This window comes from Ciona intestinalis, unplaced genomic scaffold (assembly GCF_000224145.3).
Source record: "Ciona intestinalis unplaced genomic scaffold, KH HT001083.1, whole genome shotgun sequence".
Taxonomy (NCBI): domain Eukaryota; kingdom Metazoa; phylum Chordata; class Ascidiacea; order Phlebobranchia; family Cionidae; genus Ciona; species Ciona intestinalis.
The window spans coordinates 1-5,987 of NW_004191404.1; the positions used below are offsets into that span (position 1 = coordinate 1).

General features: G+C 34.8%; 1 long non-coding RNA gene across 1 annotated transcript; it reads right to left on the minus strand.

Moving 5' to 3' along the window:
- Positions 1-814, minus strand: LOC108950851. The gene is made up of 3 exons (XR_001975373.2): positions 678-814; positions 338-403; positions 1-22 (listed from the first exon to the last, which is right to left on the minus strand). It is a non-coding gene; the product is annotated as an uncharacterized LOC108950851 (long non-coding RNA).
- Between the last annotated feature and the right edge of the window lie 5,173 nt (positions 815-5,987).

The following is a 5,987-nucleotide window of genomic DNA, read 5'->3' on the forward strand; positions in this document are numbered from 1 at the left end:
TTCAACCAAGTCTTCCAAAAGACTGAAAACGAATATTTAGATTAGTTTCTAACTAATGCATAACATTTGGTAAAATTGTTGAGATTTTATATAGCTACTTAAACAGGTTTCGATTTTCGTATTTAGATTTATATTATGCCTTAAAGATATATCGTGATTTTTTTATTTAGTTCAATACAAAATAGCAAAATATTAAATTCAAAGTAAAAATTATTACAAAATCCTTTTTGGAAAAAATATAAAATATTTACTTTTGAATACAACTTCATTTTAGTTGTAATTACTTTTACGTTTTGCTAAAATATTTTATAGACTAATTTAAGACTAAATCACTTACATTTCTACAAGTCTCTTTTCGTTGCTGTGTTGGGTGTGTGTTTTAGCATTACCTTTATGATGATGCCTAAAAAACATTACATTTTAAACTAAAATTTTTAATTAAAAAAAGGAATATAAATGGGTCATACTTATACGAACGAAATCGATTTATCAGAAGTGACCAGAAAGAAAAACGTTTTGGCATTCCATTTATCTCAATAAAAACCATAGTACGGCGTTAAAAAATGCATTTTCAGCCATAATTTATTGGTTTCTAGCTTACAAAAAACTTTTTCTGCTAACAGAATATTCAAATACATCAAAAATTATAATGTCTTCAAAACATAAAAATAATATACCTTCGCATCGGATTCGCTTCAGTTAATCCGGAAATAACGAAAATAATCAAAATCGTGAAGAAAAATAATCTTGTCATAATTCTGGACGACAGTTTCACTTTAGATAAAAATGTAAAGAATCAAAATTTCACAAAAAGTACGCTGAAAAATTAAAGTAAAGGTAATTTTTTCTGCTATTTGATGTTAAAATAAAACTTGAAAAACCAATTGCATATTGTACTATGTGCTTAAGACTATAATACTCTTCACATAATAATATTTAACTCGTATACCTACTGCGGTTTTTAAAATATACAAGCGGAAATTCAGTAGCTGATAAAACGGAAGTTTGCCCAACTAAGTAACTTACTCGTTTAAGTCAAACCGCCTCCACCGTTCTACTTATACGCTTTCTTTCACGCCCATAGTACGCCTCTACCTTTTCATTGACTACGCGGACACGCGAATGCTACGCCTGCCACGCTTCGACGCTTGCGTTTGTACACACCTTTGTGACGTCGTAGTATAGTCATTGTTCGTCGTGCGACACCCACAGAGAGCCATTGTTGAGCAACAATAGTGTGAACTTTGAGACGAAAATAAACATAGAGGTCTCACACGACGATTGTCCTCAAAGTTACAATAATTTACTACGAGCTTTTGACTCGATCTGAGATATTTTGGTCCAAAGATCAAAGACGTATCAACACGAGGAGTTTTGGTGAGGTTTGTATTTTTAGTATGCCTGGTTCAAGGCTCACTGTGGTGGCTACGATTCAGTGTGTGCCTCGTAACTGGAGGCTCCAGGTTCAAGGTTCACTGTGGTGGCTACAATTTAGTGTGTGTCTCGTAACTGGAGGCTCCCAGGTTCAAGGCTCACTGTGGTGGCTACACAATTAAGTGTGTGTCTCGTAACTGGAGGCACCCAGGTTCAAGGCTCACTGTGGTGGCTACGATTCACTGTGTGCCTCCTAAATGGAGGCTCCCAGGTTCAAGGTTCACTGTGGTGGCTACGATTCAGTGTCTGCCTCGTAATTGGACATTGTTATTTTAGCATTATGTTTTCATTAACAATTAAAATACTTTGCTAACTACTCAGTAGTAACCATCAAACCATGTCTAAATGAAACCCAACTTTAAAGTTGTAAGACATTGTTAAAATGCACTGCCCCAAACAAACATAGTCAAGAATTTAAAAAATATAAGGTTACGTAATATATCATAAGTGATTGTTTATACTTTACATTAACAGCTAGATTATACTGTCAAGTGGGGAGCTTTAAAACAAATATTGTAGACGTATCCTTGCGATCTGACCGGCGATTTCTGGAACCAAGAGGTCACTAATTAGTCGAAATTGTTAGCAATAAAAGAAAAAAATCAACCTAAAAATTACATATGTGGTATAACTCGTAAGCGGGCACGAGGTACATAAAACACAACACCCATGTTATAACAACTGTCGTATTTCGGCAATGCGAGGATAGATAAATTACATTTAAGAACCCAGCAACGATTGTCTGGTCTTACATATATCGCTTTTTTTACATTATCAGTAGTTACTATTTTGTCAACAAACTATCTACTTAGAATCTTACCGTTATCGGAAAATGTTATAAATAAACAATGTTTCGTCTTAACACAGGGCAATGAACTCTGAAAGCCGTTGAGTTTCGCAAGAATGAGTGAAAGACGAACCGGTTTCAACCGGTTTAAACCTGTTCTATAGGGTTGCGAAATATTGGGAAATACCAGTTAGAGATATGATTTATGTCGCTACCGCCATGACGTCAGAAAATGGACATTTTTTAGTCTGTCAATTATGTTAGCGATAAAAGCGACCGCTGTCATTAAATTAGCAAACATTGGTTTGATTAAGTTGACTTGCGTGTCCGTATATTGACACACACGTAGTAACTTCGAGGTCATAGTAGGTGAATATTAACTAATAACATAACTTCATTGATTGCATTGTGTCGTGTGATCGTACATACTCCGCATTGCTTAGATAAGGAATTATGATATTTGTATTATGGCTTATTAGGTGGATGTCAGAGTTTTCACACGTTATTCTTACTGTCGAGTTATAACATGGCGCATGGGTGACTTCTTATACACCAGACGCACATGGTGTATTAATACACCTCATGCTCGCTGTCGAGTTTTAACATGAATGTCTTCTTATACACCAGACGCACATGGTGCATTCATACACCTCATGCTCGCTGTCGAGTTATAACATGGGTGTCTTCTTTTACACCAGACACACATGGTGTATTCATACACCTCATGCTCGCTGTCGAGTTATAACATGGGTGTCTTCCTATACACCAGACACACATGGTGCGTTCATACACCTTATGCCTGCTGCCACGGTATAAAGATGGTCTAATTTTTAATTTGACAACTTGTGTAATTTGACATCGGTCGAGCTTTTATTTACACAGGATACGACATCCTACACCAAAACGTCAACCAAACAAAATTTCCCTAAACGAAATTTCTATGGGACACTTGTTCACGTCGGGTGAAAAATTGATTATATCGAAAATAATCTGTTTTGAAAGTGTTTTAGATTCTTGAACCCGACTGCGGTCATTTTAGTTGATATCTCCTTTTCGCGGTACATTCTCCTATGAAATATTGTATTGCTAAATTTGCAGGCTTACACAGAAATACATACAAGTCACGAGAAACGCACAGTGAACAGTAAAAGCGAGCAATTTTCTCGCAATTGAAGCATTTTTTGGATTACCGGCGGACACCCGGATTTAGTTTAATACATAATAATGTATAGACTTGTAGTAGTCATAGCTTTGTACCCTATTTTCTAAGGCGTTCCGACGCAGGACCTCACGTATAATACCAACTTAAAACTAGTCATCGCAATTTCGTGGTTTGTGCAGACATAAACTATCTTCGCGTCGGCGGCAAATAGGTGGGTAAATCTAACCTAAAGTTTGATAGCATGAATCATTGGGACGTGTTTGTATATTTGGATACAAACATGTGTTCGTTTAATAAGTAGCAAATGACAACGATACCCATAACAGTAAAGCGGACAATGCCACCATTTAAGTGGAAATGGTGCTGTAAGATGATTTTATGGTCGATTATTAATCTTGTACTACTATTAAAATTTGGAGCATAAAAAAAGAAAATTAAATTTTTAGAAGTTTTTTTTAGAAAACTATTTTTAAAAATAAAACTTATATTGCGGAAAATTCGGTTTATATTTTTAAATTCGGTATTTTGTTTGAAAAATAAAACTAAATTTATGCCAAGTAATATATTTTATATACTAATGTAAGAAAACCCGTTTTAGGAACAATGTAACTTATGTAAGGACCAATGTAACTTATGTATCTTCGCTTGGCGGGGCAACAAGAGTCCTTATAATACAGGTGTTTAGTTTTATACACCTTGTGGCTGCTTACAAGTTACAATGTATACAGTAGGGCGAGGGAGGACGTAACACCATTAGCACAAACTAATATCTTGATCGTGTTTTAAACAATAAAAACGGTTTATGAAATTTGTAAGGATATGGATTTATTTTTCTTTGAATGTTCTATTTTAACTATCAAACAGGACAAGAAAATGAAAAGTTGTCTCATTTTTCCCTACCCTGTTAACTTTTTAAATATTTATTTTGTTATTGTTTTTTAATAAATGGCTAATGATTTAGACAACTTATATAAAATAAGTTGAATTATTCAGTTTCATAACAATAGAATAATAATTCTTTTGGGAAATCTTTTGCGAAATTGTATCGGCAATTAATGAGCGCTTTGCTCAATGCAGCAAGCGCTTAAACAATCGCTTCTTTATGTCGTCATAATAAATCAACAATCAACAATGTACCTGTTTGCCGCCATACGTCACCACAGCGCGTAGCTCGATAACAACATAGCCACAAAAATTCTCACGTGATGATAAAAACAAGAAATTTTCCGCAAATTGCAAATGCATGTTCGTTTAAAACAGCAAATCCTGTTTGCGGCAGTATTATACGATTGTAGTCGATTTTTTTATCACGTATGTATTTGTCCTATGCAAGATTAGTAAACATTTTTGTTCTGTACGCCAGTGACTAAATTTTACTTAAACAGTTAAACATGTATTTTTAATATTTTTAATATTGTGCGCCAAACATTAAAAGAAATAAAAAAGCACTCTCAAAGCTACATATGCGGTAACCCGTAAGTGGGTACGAGGTGCAAGGGCGTAGCCAGCCCCAAACTTTGGTGGGGGCCAAATGTTTTACGGTTGTATTTTGGGTTTGAAAAACCTCCTAATTACAACACAAAACACGGGAAGGCGTACTGTGAATGGCATTTATTTTTCACACGTACGCCGCATGAAAACACAACGATCTACAACTACATTTAAAACTCTATACGTTGCCTACCACCAGCCATTTTTGTCACAAAATTTGAGATTTGTTTTTCTTAGCAGGTAGACTGTTTATTACGAAATAGTATGGATTCACACGTGAGTTCATCCATCATAATAGCGATTGTTTGACCTGGCAACTAATTACGACATAATAGCATTTCACATGGCGATTATTTGCGTCATAATAGGGATTGGCACCTCATCATTTAGCTTGTGTAAGAAATTTAAAAACAGGCTTAAATGTTGTTTTTTTCTTTTAATAAAAAAAAAGATCCGGAACCGGATCGAGATCCCATGTTTGAACATCACTATTTAGCACGTGTAACACTTTATTCTATTTTTTCACCAATAACATTACTGTAAAACTCAAAATTGGGGGGGGGGGGGGCATGGCCCCTCAGACCCCCCTTGGCGACGCCCATGACGAGGTGTATAAACAGAACAGTCGTTATAAAATAGGTATATGATCAACATTTTTAGTGGAAAATGTCGGAAAGAACAAACTACTACCAATATTAAAAGACTAAATTTACCCCCTTCTACATTCCGTTTTTTTGATACACATAACAATTTACAATGTTTGTTACATTTTCCAACATTTACAAATTTTGTTTAAGCTTTATTTTTTTTAACTTACCAAAAATTAATACCTTCTGTTAAAATCAAATGGTCAAAAAACTGTATACATTTTATACGTAAAAAAAAACATAAAACGTGACTGCAGTAGCGTCTACAAAATACTTTGACAACATTTCCACGAAAATGTTTCATCGCATTAAAAACATTTACTTTAAAACGACCGCTTAATGCTAATGCCTTGTTTACAATACAGTTGCATATAGCTCGCCTCGGAGTAAAAAGAAAAAAATCGACACCAAGCGTTGTTAAGCGCAGGTCAGAATAGATATTTCTTTGTTTGTTCTTTTAAGCGGC